Here is a 22,318-nt window from a genome sequence, read left to right as displayed (position 1 = left end):
AAATTAAACTCTTGGCAAGGTAAGAGAAATTGGAAGTCCAGACCAAGTTATCCTTATCAATGATAATGAAAATTGAATCTTAATTCCACTTAGTCAACCTTTACTAAAGTAAAGGAAAGTCAAGGGACTAATTAGTTTGATCTTCGAATCCTATTTATTTCCTAAGAAAAGATTGGGATTATTGAAGTTCAATTCAATTGGCAAGATAACAATTAACAATTATGCTGTTGAGTTGGATAACTCCTGAGTTACTGATTTCTTAACCAAAACCAAAAGGGAAAAAGTAAATCTACCGGAATAAAAATGCCTTCAGATGTAAAGCAACAATAAAAGCAATCATAAATTGAAATACCTCAAATAACATTAATTAAGAAAATTATATATAACATGGAAGAGTTCATAAATTAAATAAAAATAAAAAACCTGGGATTGAGAGTCACTCCTAAAACTAAGAGAAGTCCTAAATCCTAATCCTAAGAGAGAGGAGAGAACCTCTCTCTCTAAAAACTATATCTACTCCTAAAATTATGAATATGAGAGCTTCCTTATGAATGGATGTATTTCCCCACTTTATAGCCTCTAATCTGTGTTTTCTGAGCCGCAAACTGGGTCAAAAACAGCCCAGAATTCGCTGGTCTCGAATTCAATCACGCTGGATTTCCGTCCCTGCGACGCGGCCGCATGGAGCACGTGGTCGCATCGCCTAGCTTCAGAGAAACTATGGCATATTATATATCAAATCGAAGCCCCGGACGTTAGCTTTCCAACGCAACTGGAACCGCATCGTTTGGACCCTTATAGCTAAAGTTATAGCCGTTTGAGTGCGAAGAGGTCAGGCTAGATAGCTTAGCAATTTCTCTAACTTCTTGTATTCCTTCCATTTTTGCATGCTTCCTTTCCATCCTCTGAGCCATTCCTGCCCTGTAATCTCTGAAATCACTTAACACACATATCAAGGCATGTAATGGTGATAAGAGAGGATTAATATTAGCAATATAAATGCCAAAGAAGCATGTTTTCAATCAAAGTACATAATTAGGAAGGCAAATGTAAAACCATGCAAATAGTATGAATTAGTGGGTAAAGAGTAGATAAAAACCACTCAAATGAGCACAAGATAAACCATGAAATAGAGGTTTATCATGCGAACCTAGAGAGATGGTGGAAGGTGAGTATCCCCTTCCTTGTTCCTCCTGGTATTGTAAAATCGCCCCCAGCGAGATGATGGGAGGTTAGGATCCCTTCCTTGGTTCCACCTGGACATATGAGAACGTACCTGCTGGGTAGATGCAAGGGTTGCGATTTCGCCCCACTGGCTCCAGGTTGTTAGTATAAAGGCTCCCCGGGTGGACACAAGGGTTGTGGTTTTGTCTCACTTGCCCCGGGTTGTGATGAGTGATGACATGTTCATAAGGAATGATTATGGAAGGTGTATGGATGGATGTGAAACGATTATTTGAGACACGAGTTTCCCTGGGTGAAATCAGTGACTAGCCACCACGTGCTCCAGGTGGAGACTTGATACTCTACTGACCCTATGTCGTAAGTGTGGCCGGACACTGTGAAAGGTCTGGATGAGTTCGCCCTCGTGATAAACACCAAGAGTGAGTGTTGGATGATTATGATTATGAATATGTTATCATTGAGAATTACTCGAGTTGGGATGCACGACAGAGGGACCGTCCACTGGTTAGCTACCAGGACTTGTCGGGTTGGCTATATAATCGACAGATGAGATTCATCAGCCACTAGGACAGGCATGCATCATATGCATCTATATGTCTTGTTTGGATTGCCTAAGTGATTGCATAACAAAATACTACTTGATTATCTGCTATATTTGAATCCTTTTTGTAATTTCTCTGTTTGTAATAACTGTGTTTGTTGTATTCGGTTCCGCTGGTGGTTGGGAGGTTCGGAGGAGATGGAACGGGGAGTTTTAGATAGATCTGAAGACCCTTAGCTAGTTGCCTGTTTTATCTTTATGGTATAGTTATGTTTTTTAGCTTTAATTATCTGTTGGAAGTTCTAGGATTTCTGGTGCACGAAATTGTGATCACACTTTTCACAACTCCACACAACTAACCAGCAAGTGCACTGGGTCGTCCAAGTAATACCTTACGTGAGTAAGGGTCGATCCCACAGAGATTGCCAGCTTGAAGCAAGCTATGGTTATCCTGTAAATCTTAGTCAGGCGGATTCAAATGGTTATGAGGTTTTGATAATTAAAAGATAAATAAAACATAAAATAAAATAAATATACTTATCTAATTCATTGGTGGGAATTTCATATAAGCGTTTGGAGATGCTTTGTTGCTTCTGAACCTCTGCTTTCCTATTTTCTTCTTCCAATCATGCGTGTTGATGGTGTTTTTGTGGAAAAACGAATTTCCAAACACACAAATACTAACCGGCAAGTGTACCGGGTCGCATCAAGTAATAATAACTCACATGAGTGAGGTCGATCCCACAGGGATTGAAGGATTGAGCAATTTTAGTTTAGTGATTGATTTAGTCAAGCGAATCAAGTATTGGTTTGAGTGGTTTATAATTGACAGAAGCTAAATTGCATGAAATGTAAAGGGAGATGGAAGAATTGCAATAAATTAAAGAGAACAGAAAGTAAAAGTGCTGAATCTTAAAGAACAAGTAAATTAAATTGCAGAAGCTTAGATTGCAAGAAATATAAAATGACTGAATCTTAAAGTGCAAGGAATATAAATTGCTTGAATTATAAAAGCATTCAGGGAGCTGGGATTGCAGAAATTAAACAATCACAAGTGAATTGCAACAAACAGAAGAGCAAAAGATGAATTAAATTGAAGTAGATCTCAAATAGAAAAGTAAAAATGCTTGAAGAATTAAAATAGAAAGTAAATGTATCTTAATTGCAGAAGTAAAGAAAGAAATGGGAGATCTCAGGAGTGGAAGAGACTAGAAAACAAGTCTAGGTCTCAAATCTTTTCTTGATCCAACAAGAACAATTGAAAAAGAAAATGGAAAAGTAAATTGCAGAAGAAGTAGAAGAGTGAAAGCAGTAAACAGAATTTGAAATATAGATCAAAGTTCTTAGAATTATACAGAAATATAAAATAACAGATCTCAAGGTGAGATTGAAACAGAATTTCTTCAATTCTCCACCCATGATCCAAGACAAGAAGTAAAGAGTGCTCAAGCAAGAACAAGGAAGAAGAGAGATGAATTCTCCTTCCCAATTCTCCAAGATCTAATTCAAAGTAAAAACTTTAAAAATTACAAAAATGAAAATTATTAAAGAAGCCAAAAGTCCTCACTAAATCAAACTAGCTTCTATTTATACACTTTTTATTCTTGGATTTAAGAATTTGGGTGGGCTTTTTAATTTGGTGAAGAATTGAATTTAATTTGAATTTTGGTCCATTATTTAGCCCAAGAGTGTTGCTCCCAGTGGAGTGCTCTGCTCTTGTGGGGAGCGGAGCATCAATGCTTGTGTTGGAGCTCTTTGTTGCGTGCCAAGGTTGGAAAGCATTCAGGATAGTGCTCCGCTCTTGTGGGGAGCGGAGCATTGTGGCTTGTGTTGGCATGTCTTGCGTCAAGTCCTCCTGGCCGTGTCAAGTTGTGCACTCCAAGCTTCCCTGGCCGTGTCAAGCTTGTGCAAGGAATGAAGAGAGTAGCGCTCTGCTCTCCTTGGGAGCAGAGCATTGGCACTTCCAAGGGAAGGTCCTTGGTTCGATTCTTGCTGGAGGCATGCTGGCTCTTTTTCTTTGTGAAGGAAACAAGGGTGGCGCATGCATTGAGTGAGAATGTCTTGGGTTCGAAACTTGGGGGATGCCTTTGGCCAATTTTTGGCTTATTTCCTTTGTGAGTAGCGCTCCCCCACTCCCCCTTGCTCATGAGTTCAAACCTTGTAGCCTTCACTAGCAAACTTTGTTTTTGGATTTATTCTTGAGTGAAGCCCGATAATGCTCTCAATGAGAGCGGAGCATCATTCTTCTCTCCTTTCTTTCTTGGTTCCAAATTGTGCTCCGCTCTCAAGGGGAGCGTAGCATCAAGCCTTGCTTCCTTGGTTCTTTGTTGTGCTCCCAGTAGAGTGTTGTGGCTTGCCTCCTTCATTGTGCCACGCCTCTTTGTTTCTTTTGCCACATTCTTCTCTTTCTTGTGCCACGCTTCTTAGGCCACGCTCTCTTATTTTCTTCTTTTCTTCACCTACAAGTAATCAAAACAACCAATCAAAGTATCACCAAATTCACAAGGTTTATAAATTATTTAAATATCAATTAAATTTAGCTTAAACCTCACGATTTAGTATAAATTAAATGGTGGTTGATTGATTCAAAGAAACCATGCAATTCCATTCCAAATTACTTACTTACAATGCAAGAAAGTGCATGAAACCTAATAAAAATAAAGAAAAAGACTAGTAAAACTAGGCTAAGATGACTTGTCATCACGTGCTCCCTTCAATGGCAAGATGTATGATCCTCTCGAATGAAAAATACCAGGTACGGTTTCTGCACGGCTAATCAACTGTTGGATTTCTCGTCTCGGATGAAAAATACCAGGTACAGCTACCGCACGACTAATCATCTGTTGGTTCTTACTAGCGTCGGAATACGATCTCTCTATCCTTTTGCACACTATCACTGCGCCCAACATTCGCGAGTTTGAAGCTCGTCACAGTTATCCCTTCCTAGATCCTACTTGGAGTACCACAGACAAGGTTTAGACTTTCCGGATTTCAGGAATGCTGCCAATTGGTTCTAGCCTATATCACGAAGGTTCTAACCTCACGGACTCGGTCCGTGGATTAGAGACCCAAGAGAATATACTCCGGCTGTCGTCCAATGACTACGTTGAACATCATGTAGACCGCTTGTGGTTGTCAGGCACGCGGATCTTGGCTAAGCGAGTATCGAAGATAGTGGGTGATTGTCACGGGTCACCCCTTCATTCTGAATTAACTGAATTAAGTACGAGAGTATATCTTGGAGAAGAAGTAGGCGTGAATTGAAAGAGAAACAATAGTACTTGCATTAATTCATGAAGAACAGCATAGCTCCGCACCATAATCTATGAGGTGTAAAAACTCCACCATTGGAAAATACATAAGAGAAAAAGGTCTAGGAATGGCCGTCTGGCCAATCTCCCAAATGTAAAAAATGGCATAAGCTCACTAATACAATAGTAAAAAGTGCTATTTATACTAAACTAGTTACTAGGGATTACAGAAAATAAGTAACTAAGTGCAGATAGTGCAGAAATCCACTTCCAGGGCCCACTTGGTGTGTGCTTGGGCTGAGCATTGAGCTTTACACATGTATAGGCCTTTTCTAGAGTTAAACGCCAGCTTGGATGCCAGTTTGGGCGTTTAACTCCAGTTCTGCTGCCAGTTCTAGCGTTTTACGCCAAAAAAGGGTCTCTGGCTGGCATTTAGACGCCAGTTTGGGCCATCAAATCTAGGACAAAGCATGGACTATTAAACATTGCTGGAAAGCCCAAGATGTCTAATTTTCAATGCAATTGAGAGCGCGCCAATCGGGCTTCTGTAGCTCCAGAAAATCTACTTCGAGTGCAGGAGGGTCAAAATCCAACAACATCTGTAGTCCTTTCTCAGCCTCTGAATCAGATTTTTGCTCAGGTCCCTCAATTTCAGCCAGAAAATACCTGAAATTAAAAAAAAACACACAAACTCATAGTAAAGTCTAGAAATGTGATTTTTGCATAAAAACTAATAAAAATATAATAAAAAGTAGCTAAAACATACTAAAAACTATGTAAAAACAATGCCAAAAAAGGTATAAATTATCCGCTTATCAATTTCCTTCGGCTTTCCCAAGACATTATATGTTAGATATGTGGGCACTGTTACCATGCTGAGAACCTTAGGTTATCACCCATGCGGGTTTTGTGATTTTCAGATGTAGGACAGGCGACACCTCGCTGAAGTATGCTGGAAGCTTCTGATTTAGCGAAGATTCTTATCTCTCGGGGCTATATTTTGGTTATCTGTACCTATTTAGATACTTATTATCTCTACTTAAAGCTTGATCCCTTTGTCTTCGCATTTTCGCGTCTTCAAGACTTCTATTTTCCTTGCCTCGAAGCGACTGTTTGGTGTGGACTTGCACCGTTCTTCGTTATTACCTCCTCTTCTGTAGGTTAGTGTTTTCTTTCTTTTCTCTTTTTACTTTCGACAACTGTGCATGCCTTTTTATGTAAGGCTTTGACTTTATATTTTGGGTTTTGCTTTGGAAAACTTTGATTCTTCAGTGAAAAGATTGTGTCTTTTTATGTCTTGATCCACAGCTTGTGATTTTTTCTTTGATGCTCGCTTTTTGAGAAGAGTGTGTGCCTTCTGGTGATCTTGCTTAGGGTTTTCGTTGCTGTTCTTGTTTCTTTTCATCGTTATCTGGCTTCTTTTTGTTCTAGCTTAACAATCTTTTGATGATAAACTGTTAGTAGGAAAAGTTGTAACTTTGATGTTTTTCGTTGGTGATGATGACTTTCTTGTTTGCTTTGTGTGGAGTGATGTTACTAGAGAAGGATTGTGCTTTCTTATTGCAAGATGTTTAGGGCATAGACCTTCGATTTCCTTTTTTCCTGGTTCTTGCCTTGTTACTGCCTCCAAAGGGTGCCCCTGGACTTTAGTATGAATCCAGGGGTTTTCCTTTTACTGCCGTACTCTTGACGTTCATATTTTATTGTCCGAATTATTTTCATATTTGTCTGAGTTGTTTGGTAGTAACCCATCTTTTCTTTTTCTTCCTGTAAAAATAGTTGACCTATGTCTTCTTGCAAAAACATTGTTGAGATGTCTATTAAGATACCGGATGGCATGTCTGATTGGCTGGACTCTGTTGTGTTGATGTGTGGTACAGTTGCTGATTCTGAGAATTGTGTGTGCTTTAGGAGGAACAATAGTATTTGTAGTGATAGGGATCAAGAGAAGAATTATGAGTTAGTGTCACCTGATCCTGATGAGAGGGTTAGTTTTCCCTCTTTGATTCAAGGGGAACGTCCCTTCTTCTATGCTTATGACTACTTCTTTAGTCAACTGAATATTACCATTCCTTTTACCCCTTTTGAGACCGAGTTGTTGTGGTCCTGTAATGTAGCTCCTTCTCAACTCCACCCGAACTCTTGGGACTTTATAAAAATCTTTCAATTGTTGTGTCAGGAACTGGATATCCGACCTACCCAAACTCTTTTTCTTTATCTTTTTGTGTTGACGAAGCCTGGGGCAGCTAAGTAGAAAGCCTCCTGGGTTTCTTTCCAAGCCACTCAAGGAAAAAAAGTTTTCTCTATGTATGATGAGTCCTTTAGGTACTCTAAAAACAATTATTTCAAGGTCCGAGCTGTTAAGGGAGCTCGGCCCTTCTTTTTGGATGAAAATGATGAGCCTACCTTCCCTTTGTGCTGGTAGAAGAAAGTAACAGTAGATAGGTATTCCTGGGAGAGTCTGGATAAGGTCAAGCATGCCTTTCTGAATGTGTTGGAGGAAATTTGGGGAGAGCCTCCCCATCTTGACACGAAGAAGTTTTTAGGAGATTGATGAGCGGATAATTTATACGCTTTTTGGCATTATTTTTACACAGTTTTCAGTATAATTTAATTATTTTTTAGTATATTTTTATTAGTTTTTAATTAAAATTCACATTTCTGGACTTTACTATGAGTTTGTATATTTTTCTCTGATTTCAGGTATTTTCTGGCTGAAATTGAGGGACTTGAGCAAAAATCAGATTCAGGGGTTGAAGAAGGACTGCAGATGTTGTTGGATTCTGACCTCCCTACACTCAAAGTGGATTTCTTGGAGCTACAGAACTCCAAATGGCGTGCTCTCAATTGCGTTGAAAAGTAGACATCCAGGGTTTTCCAGCAATATATAATAATCTATACTTTGCCCGAGTTTAGATAATGCAAACTGGCGTTCAACGCCAGTTCCATGCTGCATTCTGGAGTTAAACGCCAAAAACAAGTTGCAAAGTGGAGTTAAACGCCAGAAACAGGTTACAAACTGGCGTTCAACTCCAAGAGAAGCCTCTACATGTGTAAAGCTCAATGCTCAGCCCAAGCACACACCAAGTGGGCCCCAGAAAGTTGATTTCTGCATCATTTACTCATTTCTGTAAACCCTAGTAACTAGTTTAGTATAAATAGGACTTTTTACTATTGTTTACATCTTCGGATCAGATCTTTGATCAGTTTTATGCTATCTTAGACCTTTATGGGGGCTGGCCATTTGGCCATGCCTGGACCTTCATCCCTTATGTATTTTCAATGGTAGAGTTTCTACACACCATAGATTAAGGTGTGGAGCTCTGCTGTTCCTCATGAATTAATGCAAAGTACTCTTGTTTTTCTATTTAATTCAAGCTTATTCCTATTCTAAGATATCCATTCGCACCCAAAAACATGATGAATGCGTTGATTATGTGACGCTCATCATCATTCTCACTTATGAATGCGTGCTTGACAAACACTTCCGTTCTACATGCAAACAAGCTAGAATGAATATCTCTTAGATATCTAGTACAGAGGACCGAGTCCGAGATATTAGAATCTTCGTGGTATAAGTTAGAACCCATGGACGGCCATTCCTGAGATCCAAAAAGTCTAAACCTTGTCTGTGGTATTCCGAGTAGGATTTGGGAAGGGATGGCTGTGACGAGCTTCAAACTCGCGAGTGCTGGGCGTAGTGACAGACGCAAAAGGATAGTAAATCCTATTCCAGTATGATCGAGAACCGACAGATGATTAGCCATGCAGTGACAGCGCATTGGACCATTGTCACAGAGAGGATAGGATGTAGCCATTGACAACGGTGATGCCGTACATAAAGCTTGCCATGGAAAGGAGTAGGAATGATTGGATGACGACAGCAGGAAAGCAGAGGTTCAGAAGGAACGAAAGCATCTCTATACGCTTATCTGAAATTCTCACCAATGAATTACATAAGTATCTCTATCCCAGTTTATATTTTATTTATGTTTTTATTATCAATTCACCATACCCATTTGAATCCGCCTGACTGAGATTTACAAGGTGACCATAGCTTGCTTCAGGCTGACAATCTCCATGAGATCAAATGTTCCGAGGGTTACCTGAAACTGGAGGTCGATCTCGGACGAGATCTTCTGTACTGGTCGGAGATAACGTGTCCGGCTGGCTGACGGCGGCCGAAGCTGTTGTATCCGACTTGTTGGATTTACAGCACTGCTGATCCTTGGTCACCAAAGGGTGGGGGGTACCTGCAAGAGACTCCGATGCTTAAGTTAGCACGGGTATTAAGCAGGTTTTTATGTAGAATCAGAGTATGAGTGATACTTGGGTGCTCCAGTGTATTTATAGTAATGTGGGTTGACCTTTCTGATAAGATAAGTTAGTTATCTTATCTTATCTTATCCTGTTTTGGATGAAGTCAGCTTATTTTCAAGGGAACCGCCTTTATCTCTATAGGCTAGGATTGCCTTTGGATTTGGGTCGTGTTCCTCTATTTGGGCCCTTTATTGGGCTTTTCTATCGATTTGGCCGAGCTCTTTAGAAGAGGTCGGGTAGTCTGACCTGAAGAGGTCGGTCGCTTTGTCACCAATCATCCCGGGTCGGGTAGCTCGACCCAGGTTATGAACATAAGGTTTATTACTTGGACGACCCAGTGTACTTGCTGGTTAGTTGTGCAAAGTTGTGATAAAGAGTTGAGATTGCAATTGTGCGTACCAAGTTGTTGGCGCCATTGATGATCACAATTTCGTGCACCAAGTTTTTGGCGCCGTTGCCGGGGATTGTTCGAGTTTGGACAATTGACGGTTCATCTTGTTGCTCAGATTAGGTAATTTTATTTTAATTTTAAGCTTTTTATTTCTTATTTTCGAAAAATACAAAAAAAATTCTTCTTTTTCGTTCTTTCCAAAATAATTTTCGAAAAAAAAAAAACCAAAAAAAATTAATAAAATCATAAAAACGAAAAATTCTTGTGTTTCCTGTTTGAGTCTAGTGTCAAATTTTAAGTTTGGTGTCAATTGCATGTTTTAACTTTTCCCTAAAAATTTTCGAAAAGTCATGCATGGTGTTCTTCATGATCTTCAAGTTGTTCTTGATAAGTCTTCTTGTTTTATCTTTAAAATTTCTTGTTTTGTGTCTTTTCTTATTTTTCATATGCATTCTTGAATTCTTAGTGTCTAAATATTAAAAATTTCTAAGTTTGGTGTCTTGCATGTTTTCTTTTATTAAAAATTTTTCAAAAATACATACTTGATGTTCATCATGATCTTCAAAAGTGTTCTTGGTGTTCATCTTTGCATTCAAAGTGTTCTTGCATATTTTTCTTGTTTTGATTCATAATTTTCATGTTTTGAGTCTTTTGGATGTTTTTCTCTTTCATCATTAAAAATTCAAAAATAAAAGAATACCTTTCCGTTTTTCACTCAAAAAATTTCGAAAATTTGAGTTGACTTTTTCAAAACTTTTTAAAATCTAGTTGTTTCTTATGAGTCAAATCAAATTTTCAATTTAAAAATCCTATCTTTTTTAAATCTTTTTCAAAAATCAAACTTTTTTCATTTGTCTTTCATATTTTCGAAAATTTCAAATTAATTTTCAAAATCTTTTTCTTATTTTTATTCCATATTTTTGAATTCAATGCTAACAATTAATGTGATTGATGCAAAAATATTAAGTTTGTTACTTGCCTAATAAGAAAGGTTCAATCTTTAAATTTTAAAATCAAATCTTTTTGTTTCTTGTTAGTCAAGTAATCAACTTTAATTTTCAAAATCAAATCTTTTTAAAATTCTTTTTCAAATCTTTTTCAAAATAAATTTCAATCACATCTTTTTCAAAATTTAATTTCAAAATCTTTTCTAACTTTCTATCTTTTCAAATTTGATTTTCAAATCTTTTTCAATTAACCACTTTACTTTTTGTTTGATTCTTATCTTTTTCAAAACTACCTAACTAACTCCCTCTCTAATTTTCGAAAATCCCTTCCCTCTTTTTCGAATTTCCTTTTTAATTAACTAATTGTTTTAATTTCAATTTAATTTTATTTCAATTTTAATTTTTGAATTTTAACTTTAATTTTAAAATATTTTTATTTTATTTTATTTAAATTTTCGAATTCTTCTCTTCCTCACCTCATTCTATTTATTTATTCATCTACTAACACTTCTTCTCCACCCAAAAATTCGAACCCCATCCCCCTCTCTGTGTTCGAATTTTTCCTCTTCTCTTTCTTACATTCTTCTCTTCTTATACTTGCATAAGGAATCATTATACTGTGACATAGAGGATTCCATATTTTCTTTTGTGTTCACTTCTTTTTCATATGAGCAAGAACAAGGATAAGAACATTCTTGTTGAAGCCGATCCTGAACCTGAAAGAACTCTAAAGAGGAAGCTAAGGGAAGCTAAAGCACAACTCTCTGGAGAAAATATGACAGAAATTTTCGAAAAAGAAGGAGACATGGCCGAAAATAACAACAATGCAAGGAAGATGCTTGGTGACTTTACTACACCAAATTCCAATTTACATGGAAGAAGCATCTCAATTCAGGCCATTGGAGCAAACAACTTTGAGCTTAAACCTCAATTAGTTTCTCTGATGCAACAGAACTGCAAGTTCCATAGACTTCCATCAGAAGATCCTTTTCAGTTCTTAACTAAATTCTTGCAGATCTGTGATATTGTTAAGACCAATGGGGTTGATCCCGAGGTCTACAGGCTTATGCTTTTCCCGTTTGCTGTAAGAGACAGAGCTAGAATATGGTTGGACTCTCAACCTAAAGACAGCCTGAACTCTTGGGATAAGCTGGTCATGGCTTTCTTAGCCAAGTTCTTTCCACCTCAAAAGCTTAGTAAGATTAAAGTGGATGTTCAAACCTTCAGACAAAAGAAAGGTGAATCCCTCTATGAAGCTTGGGAGAGATACAAGGAACTGACCAAAAAGTGTCCTTCTGACATGCTTTCAGAATGGACCATCCTGGATATATTCTATGATGGTCTGTCTGAATTATCAAAAATGTCATTAGACCATTCTGCAGGTGGATCCATTCACCTAAAGAAAACGCCTGTAGAAGCTCAAGAACTCATTGACATGGTTGCTAATAACCAGTTCATGTACACTTCTGAAAGTAATCCTGTGAGTAATGGGACGCCTCAGAGGAAGGGAGTTCTTGAAATCGATACTCTGAATGCCATATTGGCTCAGAACAAAATATTGACTCAGCAAGTCAATATCATCTCTCAGAGTCTGAATGGATTGAAGGAATCATCCAACAGTACTAAAGAGGCATCTTCTGAAGAAGAAGCTTATGATCCTGAGAACCCTGCAATAGCAGAGGTGAATTACATGAGTGAACCCTATGGAAACACATATAATCCCTCATGGAGAAATCATCCAAATTTCTCATGGAAGGATCAACAAAAGCCTCAACAAGGCTTTAATAATGGTGGAAGAAACAAGTTTAGCAGTAGCAAACCTTTTCCATCATCCACTCAGCAACAGACAGAGAATTCTGAGCAGAATCTACCTAGCTTAGCAAATATAGTCTCTGATCTATCTAAGGCCACTGTAAGTTTCATAAACGAAACAAGGTCCTCCATTAGAAATTTGGAGGCACAAGTGGGCCATCTGAGTAAAAGAGTCACTGAAACTCCTCCTAGTACTCTCCCAAGCAATACAGAAGAGAATCCAAAGAGAGAGTGCAAGGCCATAGATTTAACCATCATAGCCGAACCTACAAGGGAGGGAGAGGACGTGAATCCCAGTGAGGAAGACCTCTTGAGATGCTCAGTGATCAATAAGGAGTTCCTCAATGAGGACCTAAAGGAATCTGAGGCTCACCTAGAGACCATAGAGATTCCATTAAACCTTCTTCTGCCCTTCATGAGCTCTGATGCGTACTCTTCTTCTGAAGAGAATGAAGACATTACTGAAGAGCAAGTTGCCAAGTACATTGGTACAATCATGAAGCTAAATGCCAAATTATTTGGTAATGAGACTTGGGATGATGAACCTCCCTTGCTCACCAATGAACTGAATGCATTGGATAGGCAGAAATTACCTCAAAAGAAACAGGATCCTGGTAAATTCCTAATTCCCTGTAACATAGGCACCATGAACTTTGAGAAAGCTCTGTGTGACCTGGGGTCAGGAATAAACTTAATGCCACTCTCTGTAATGGAGAAACTTGGGATCGTTGAGGTGCAAGTTGCTTGAATCTCATTAGAGATGGCAGACAACTCAAGAAAACAGGCTTATGGACTAGTAGAGGACGTGTTAGTAAAGGTTGAAGGCCTTTACATCCCTGCTGATTTCATAATCCTAGACACTAGGAAGGATGAGGATGAATCCATCATCCTTGGAAGACCCTTCCTAGCCACAGCAAGAGCTGTGATTGATGTGGATAGAGGAGAATTGATCCTTCAACTGAATGAGGACAACCTTGTATTTAAAACTCAAGGATCTCCTTCTGTAACCATGGAGAGGAAGCATGAAAAGCTTCTCTCACTGCAGAGTCAATCAAAGCCCCCACATTCAATCTCTAAGTTTGGTGTTGGGAGGTCACAACCAAACTCTAAGTTTGGTGTTGAACCCCCACATTCAAACTCTAAGTTTGGTGTTGGGAGGTTCCAACCTTGCTCTGATTATCTGTGAGGCTCCATGGGAGCTCCCTGTCAAGCTATTGACATTAAAGAAGTGCTTGTTGGGAGGCAACCCAATGTTATTTAATCATATCTATTTTATTTTCTCTTTGTTATTTCATGTTTTATTAGGTTGATGATCATGTAGAGTCACAAAAACTACTAAAAAATCAAAAAACAAAATGAAAAAAAAATAGCACACCCTGGAGGAGAGCAGTCTAGCGTTTAAACGCCAGAAACAAGCATCTGTCTGGCGTTTAACGCCAGAAACAGGCACCAAGCTGGCGTTTAATGCCAGAAACAAGCATCTACCTGGCGTTAAACGCCAGAGACAAGCTACATTTGGGCGTTTAATGCCAGAAACAGGCAGCAGTCTGGTGTTAAACGCCAGGATTGCACAGCAAGGGCGTTTTACATGCCTAATTGGAGCAGGGATGTTAAGTCCTTGACCCCACTTGATCTGTGGACCCCACATGACCCCCTCAGGATCTGTGGACCCCACCGGACCCCCACATTTTTTTCTCTCCTCTTCACACCTTTTCATAACACTCTTCCCCAAATACTCCTCTTCACACCCTTTCATCACTCTTCCCCATCACCTCTTTACTATTCACATCCATCCACTCTTCCCCATAAACACCACCTACCTCCAAAATTCAAACACTTTCCCCTCCCAAACCCAACCCTAATGAATACAAACCTCTCCTCATCTCCTCCATTTTTCTTCTTCTTCTCCATCCTTCTTTCTTCTTTTGCTCGGGGACGAGCAAATATTTTAAGTTTGGTGTGGTAAAAAGTATTGCTTTTTATTTTTCCATAACCATCAATGGCACCTAAGGCCAGAGAATCCTCAAGAAAAAGGAAAGGGAAGGCAATTGCTTCCACCTTCGAGTCATGGGAGATGGAGAGATTCATCTCAAGGTTCCATAGCTCAGTAGTAGAGCATTTGACTGCAAAACAAGAGATCATGGACCTCAACAAGAGCATGAGGGTATTCCTCACCATGAAATCCCTGAGATACCTCAGGGGATGCACCTTCCTCCACAAAACTATTGGGAGCAAATCAACACCTCCCTAGGAGAATTAAGTTCCAACATGGGACAACTAAGGGTGGAGCGTCAAGAGCACTCCATCATCCTTCATGAAATAAGAGAATCTCAAAGAGCTATGAGGGAAGAGCAACAAAGACAAGGAAGAGACATAGAGGAGCTCAAGAGCACTATTGGTTCTTCAAGGAGAGGAAGACGCCACCCTCACTAAGGTGGACTCATTCGTTAATCTCCTTGTCTATTTATTTTCTATTTTTTTGTTTTTGAGCCTTATGTGTTATTTATGCTTGTGCCTTTACTACATGATCATTAGTGTCTAAGTGTCTATGCCTTAAAGTTATGAATATGAATCCATCACCTTTCTTAAATGAAAAATGTTTTAATTACAAAAGAACAAGAAGTACATGGTTTCGAATTCATCCTTGAAACTAGTTTAATTATTTTGATGTGGTGACAATACTTTTTGTTTTCTGAATGAATGCTTGAACAGTGCATATGTCTTTTGAAGTTGATGTTTATGAATGTTAAATATGTTGGCTCTTGAAGAATAAGGAAAAAGGAGAAATGTTATTTGATAATCTGAAAAATCATAAAAATGATTCTTGAAGCAAGAAAAAGCAGTGAATACAAAAGCTTGTAGAAAAAAAATAGCAAAAAAAAAAGGAAGAAAAAGAAAAAGCAAGCAGAAAAAGCCAAAAGTTCTTTAAACCAAAAGGCAAGAGCAAAAAGCCAATAGCCCTTAAAACCAAAAGGCAAGGGTAATAAAAAGGATCCAAGGCTTTGAGCATCAGTGGATAGGAGGGCCTAAAGGAATAAAATCCTGGCCTAAGCGGCTAAACCAAGCTGTCCCTAACCATGTGCTTGTGGCGTGAAAGTGTCAAGTGAAAACTTGAGACTGAGCGGTTAAAGTCGAGGTCCAAAGCAAAAACAGAGTGTGCTTAAGAACCCTGGACACCTCTAATTGGGGACTTTAGCAAAGCTGAGTCACAATCTGAAAAGGTTCACCCAGTTATGTGTCTGTGGCATTTATGTATCCGGTGGTAATACTGGAAAACAAAGTGTTTAGGGCCACAGCCAAGACTCATAAAGTAGTTGTGTTCAAGAATCAACATACTGAACTAGGAGAATCAATAACACTATCTGAATTCTAAGTTCCTACAGATGCCAATCATTCTGAACTTTAATGGATAAAGTGAGATGCCGAAACTATTCAAGAGGCAAAGAGCTACAAGTCCCGCTTATCTGATTGGAGCTAAGTTTCATTGATATTTTGGAATTTATATTATATTCTCTTCTTTTTATCCTATTTTATTTTCAGTTGCTTGGGGAAAAGCAACAGTTTATGTTTGGTGTTGTGATGAGCGGATAATTTATACTCTTTTTGGCATTGTTTTTATACAGTTTTCAGTATAATTTAATTAGTTTTTAGTATATTTTTATTAGTTTTTAATTAAAATTCACATTTCTGGACTTTACTATGATTTTGTGTGTTTTTCTGTGATTTCAGGTATTTTCTGGCTGAAATTGAGGGACTTGAGCAAAAATCAGATTCAGAGGTTGAAGAAGGACTGCAGATGCTGTTGGATTTTGACCTCTCTGCACTCAAAGTGGATTTGCTGGAGCTACAGAACTTCAAATGGCGCGCTCTCAATTGCGTTGGAAAGTAGATATCCAGGGCTTTCCAGCAATATATAATAATCCATACTTTGCCCGAGTTTAGATGACGCAAATTGGCGTTCAACGCCAGTTCCATGCTGCATTCTGGAGTTAAACGCCAGAAACAGGTTGCAAAGTGGAGTTAAATGCCAGAAACAGGTTACAAACTGGCGTTCAACTCCAAGAGAAGCCTCTACACGTGTAAAGCTCAATGCCCAGCCCAAGCACACACCAAGTGGGCCCCAGAAGTGGATTTTTGCATCATTTACTCATTTCTGTAAACCCTAGTAACTAGTTTAGTATAAATAGGACTTTTTACTATTGTATTTACATCTTCGGATCAGATCTTTGATCAGTTTTATGCTATCTTAGACCTTTATGGGGGCTGGCCATTCGGCCATTCCTGGACCTTCATCACTTATGTATTTTCAATGGTAGAGTTTCTACACACTATAGATTAAAGTGTGGAGCTCTGCTGTTCCTCATGAATTAATGCAAAGTACTATTATTTTTCTTTTCAATTCAAGCTTATTCCTATTCTAAGATATCCATTCGCACCCAAGAACATGATGAATGTGATGATTATGTGACGCTCATCATCATTCTCACTTATGAACGCGTGCCTGACAAACACTTCCGTTCTACATGCAAACAAGCTAGAATGAATATCTCTTAGATATCTAGTAAAGAGGACCGAGTCTGAGATATTAGAATCTTCGTGGTATAAGTTAGAACCCATGGACTGCCATTCCTGAGATCCGGAAAGTCTAAACCTTGTCTATGGTATTCTGAGTAGGATTTGGGAAGGGATGGCTGTGACGAGCTTCAAACTCGCGAGTGCTGGGCGTAGTGACAGACGCAAAAGGATAGTAAATCCTATTCCAATATGATCGAGAACCGACAGATGATTAGCCATGCAGTGACAGCGCATTGGACCATTTTTACAGAGAGGATGGGATGTAGCCATTGACAACGGTGATGCCCTACATAAAGCTTGCCATGGAAAGGAGTAGGAATGATTGGATGAAGACAACAGGAAAGCAGAGGTTCAGGAGGAACGAAAGCATCTCTATACGCTTATCTGAAATTCTCACCAATGAATTACATAAGTATCTCTGATAAACCACTATTTTATGGTTTATATTATGTTTAATTGTGTGGTTTTATCATGATCCTTATCCACTTATTCATTAAATTAGCATGAAATTATAATTCCTTCCTGAATTTATAACATGTTTGAAAACTGCTTCCTAGAGACTTTAATTATGTATTTTTAGTTCTCCTTTGTTCCATTCAATGCCGTGATCTGTATGTTGAGTGTTTCAGATTTTATAGGGCATGAATGAGTTGGAGATTGGAAAGGAAGGTAGCAAGAATGTAAGGAACACAAGAATTTGAGGAGATAACTAGCGAGATGTGACGCGGTCACATGGCTGACGCGACCGCGCGAAGGAGAGCAAATCGTAGTGACGCGGCCGCATGGCTCACGAGGCCGCGCGGATTGGAAAAGCTCAAGCGACGCGGTAGCGTGGACGACGCGAACGCGTGGCAAGGGAAAGCGCGAATGACGCGTCCGCATGGGTGACGCGATCGCGTGACATATGCGATCTGCATAATCTGCAGAATTCGCTGGGGGCGATTTTGGACCTTATTTCGACCCAGTTTTCAGCCCGGAACAGCAGACTAGAGCCAGAGAATATGCAGAAACAAAAGACAACATTCATTCTAGACAGTTTTCAGTTTTAGATCTAGTTTTACTCCCTTAGTTTTTTTTTCTCTCTAGGTTTTAGAATTTTAATTTTCAATTGGTCTTAGCATTGGAACATTGAGAAGAGTTATTTCCTCATCAAGACTTCGTCATTCTAGTTCGTTCTCTTAACTTGGTTTTATTCTTCCATGTTCTTTGCTTTGTTCAATTTTGTCATTTGAATACTTTCATGATTATTTAATACAAGGATTATTTCTTCCATTTAAATTTATTTTCCATTCCAATAATCATGTCTTCTTTTAATTCTCTTTCATATGTTATGGAATTATTATTTGCAATGAGCGAGTAGTTTCTTCACTTGATGGGGAGTTGATTGAAAGGAACTCTTGAGTTGGAAGGATTGAGAGAGAATTTGTAATTGGGTTAACTGTTGGATTGCCATCCAGTCACCAACACCAATCCCTTTGAACTAAGTGTGTTGCAACTCGTGAACAGATCTAGCATTCCAACTTGTTTGACTTTCCTTTACCTAGTAAAGGATAACTAAAAATAACAACCATTAATTATAAATTAATCTTGAAATCATCCCATCAATAATAGAGATTCCAACTAATCAACTCCCAGTCAAAGCTTTTATTCATATTATTTGAATTTTCTCAATTTAATTTTCCATCTACTTAACTCAACTTTTTGGAACATCTGATTAATAAAATAGCACACTTTTCTGCAACTCGTTGGGAGACGACCTGGGACTTAAACTCCCAGTAATTTTTAATTTAAACTCTCTGTGACATATTTCTAAATTGATAGGCAGATTTTCGGTGAGTTAAGAACTATACTTACAACGTAACTATTTTAATAATTTTTAATTCCCCAACTTCTGTGCCTCATCAATTTTTGGCGCCGTTGCCGGGGAGTTGCAATAGAGTGCTAAAGTTATTAATTAGAATTTATTTATTTGCGTTTTATTTTATTTTGCTACTCTGAGCTGCAGGTTTCTTTCGTCAAATGACGCGTTCACTTCCTGATCCGCGCTTGCTAATATTCGATCCTAAAATTGAAAGGACTATTTCACGAATAAGGCGAGAACAGCGTCGGTTAGTCCGCTCTGAGGGCGGATCTGAAAGTGAACTTGAGGAAGAAACCAGCCCCGTTCTACTGATTCGGTTGTTTTACGTGCAGAAGACATGGCAACTAGGAGAGTTACCATCCAGGAGGAAGGAGCTCCTGATTTTACGATGCAACCGTTTCAAGCGCATCATCCAGCAGTAGCTACAGATTTTGAAATAAAGACCGCACTGCTAAATTTGATGCCCAAGTTTCATGGCCTACCTGCTCAAGAGCCTATCAAGTACTTGAGAGATTTCCAGGCAGCCTGTTCTACTGTCAGGCGAGATGGTACAGATGAAACTTCGATTCTGCTGAAAGCTTTTCCGTTTTCTCTTGAGGGAAAAGCAAGGGAGTGGTACTACACTCAACCTCTAGCAAATGTATCTAACTGGGATACACTCAGAAAAGAGTTTTTGGAGAAATTCTTTCCATCTGAAGTTACTGATAAGCTGAGGAAAGACATTTCCACAATTGTTTAGGATGACAATGAGACTCTCTTTGAATACTGGGAGCGCTTTAATAATCTTCTGGAAGCATGCCCCCACTACATGATTGACAAGATAATGTTACTTAGCTATATCACACAGGGCATGAGGCCCCAAGATAAGACCACATTGGAAAGTGCTAGCAATGGGTCTATGAAGAAGTACAAGACCACTGACGAGGCTTGGCAATTGATCAGTGATTTAACTGAATCTACTAGGAACCACAGGCAAAAACAAGGCCATTCAAAAGCCATTGCAGAAGTATCCTCTAACAGAGAGACTGCTGCTCTAACTCAAAGCATCTGTGAGATGACCAACTTGCTGAAGCAGATGCAATTGAATCAACAACAAGCTCAGCAAGCTCAACCTCCCTTGCCACAGCAAAACCAACAACTAGTCCCACAGAGAATTTGCGGAATCTGTGCTGATTATAGCCATTATACTGATGAATGCCTGCAGCTCCAACAAGAAGACAACATGGTGGCATCCACTCATAACTTCTATGACCGCCTCAACCAAAGGTACAATCAACGTGGAAATAATAACCATGGATGGCAGGACAATTCTAACCAGAATTGGAGGGACAACCATAACAGAGGAGGCAGAGATAATCAGGGAAATCAGAGGTGGAATAATAACAAAAACAGGCAGTAGAATCAACCTTACAGAGCACCTCACCTGAGGCAAAACCAAGGACCACAGAACAATCAACAGCAGACCTCTCAATTTACTCATTCTTCTTTATTACCTAATGAAGAGCTACTACAATCTTTTGAGCGAAGACAACAGACCATGGAAAATAACATCATGAATAGTATTAATGCCAGTCTGAATGGTCTCACCTCTACTTTGCAAGCTCTTATGTCACAGATTGGATCAACGCAAAATTCCAGTAACCAACCTTCAAGCTCCACTGGAATCCCCTCTCATCCATTACCCAATCCAAAGGGAGGCATTAATGCCATCACCCTAAGCTCTGAAACCATACTGCAGGAGAGAAATCAGGAGGAGCCAAGCTCACCAGAACATGCCTCAGTTGAAGAGGTGGTAGAAATAGAAGAAGTTGAAGAGGAAGAGGACATACAAGACATAGCTGAAGAAGAAATAGCCCAACCACAGGAAGAAGCACCAAAAGGCTCAGACACCACAGAAAACACTACTCCTATTCCATTTCCACAACTTGCAAGGAAGCCCAGGAAGCAGCTGGAACCCGACCCCAAAATGGTAGAGATATTCAAAAAGGTCGAGGTAACTGTTCCTCTTTTTGATGTTATTCAACAGGTACCTAAATATGCAAAGTTTCTAAAAGATTTGTGTATACATAAAGACAAAATTAATGAATTAGAAACTATTTCTTTAGGTAGTTCTATATCTGCTTTAATGGGAGGATTACCTGAAAAATGTAGTGATCCAGGTCCTTGTATAGTTAGCTGTACTATTGGTGGTGTAGTAATTTATGATTGCATGTGTGATTTAGGAGCATGTGTTAGTATAATGCCTTTGTCTATATATGATGTTTTGAGGCTCCCTCCCTTGAAAAGGTCGGCAGCTCATTTTGTGTTAGCAGATAAAAGCATTATTACAGTGGCTAGAGTTGCTGAAGATGTTTTGGTGAACATTAAAGGGCTTACATTTCCCACTAATTTTTATATCTTGGAGATGCCCCATAATGATTCAGATAAGCCATCATCAATCCTACTTGGAAGACCATTCCTGAAGACATCAAAATTCAAATTGGATGCTTTTTCAAGAACATACTCCTTTGAAATAGATGGCCGTATAGTAATCTTCAATCTAAATGGCGTCACTGACAACCCCCCAGAAGATCGTTCTATCTTCCAGTGTGATGTCATAGATGAAAGTGTAGCTGAAGTTCACAAGGAAGAGTTAGAAGAGAGGCACACTAGACAAGGTACAAGTGTGGGGACCCTCTTAACTGACAATGCGGGCACTTCGTCATTTTCACAAGCTCCAGATAATCCAGAGCCTGCCCATGATCAAAAGTTAGAATTGAAACCCCTCCCTCCACATCTCAAATATGCTTATCTTGAAGATGAGCAGAGGTTTCCAGTTATTATTGCAAGGGAACTGACTTCTCAACAAGAAGAGCAGTTACTTGATGTGCTGAGGAAGCATAAGAAGGCAATTGGGTGGAGCTTGGCAGACATAGTAGGCATCAACCCTCAAGTATGTGAGCACAGAATATTTTTAGAAGAGGGAGCAAGACCTGTCCGTCAACCCCAAAGAAGATTGAATCCCACCATCTTGGAAGTTATCAAAAAGGAAGTGACCAGACTATTGGAAGCAGGTATCATATTTCCCATTTCAGACAGTGAATGGGTAAGCCCAGTACAAGTGGTGCCCAAGAAGTCTGGAGTCACTACAATGAAGAATGAGCATGGAGAGCTCATAGCAACTAGAGTTCAGAATGCTTGGAGAGTCTGCATTGATTACAGGCGTCTCAACCAAGCTACTCGTAAGGATCACTACCCACTTCCATTCATTGATCAAATGCTGGATCGCCTGTTAGGTAAATCACATTATTGCTTTTTAGATGGTTACACAGGTTATTTCCAGATTCATATAGCTCCTGAGGATCAAGAAAATACTACTTTTACATGTCCTTTTGGGACTTATGCTTACAAGAGAATGCCCTTTGGCTTGTGCAATGCACCAGCTACTTTCCAAAG

At 39.1% G+C, this 22,318-nt stretch overlaps 1 non-coding gene across 1 annotated transcript; it reads right to left on the bottom strand.

The window, feature by feature from the left end:
* Window positions 1–11,833: 11,833 nt before the first annotated feature.
* LOC112724878 (small nucleolar RNA R71) lies at window positions 11,834–11,940 on the bottom strand. Its single transcript, XR_003164019.1, has one exon. It is a non-coding gene; the product is annotated as a small nucleolar RNA R71 (small nucleolar RNA).
* Between the last annotated feature and the right edge of the window lie 10,378 nt (window positions 11,941–22,318).

This window comes from Arachis hypogaea, chromosome 11 (assembly GCF_003086295.3).
Source record: "Arachis hypogaea cultivar Tifrunner chromosome 11, arahy.Tifrunner.gnm2.J5K5, whole genome shotgun sequence".
Taxonomy (NCBI): Eukaryota; Viridiplantae; Streptophyta; class Magnoliopsida; order Fabales; family Fabaceae; genus Arachis; species Arachis hypogaea.
This window is presented reverse-complemented; position numbering and strand designations above follow the sequence as displayed.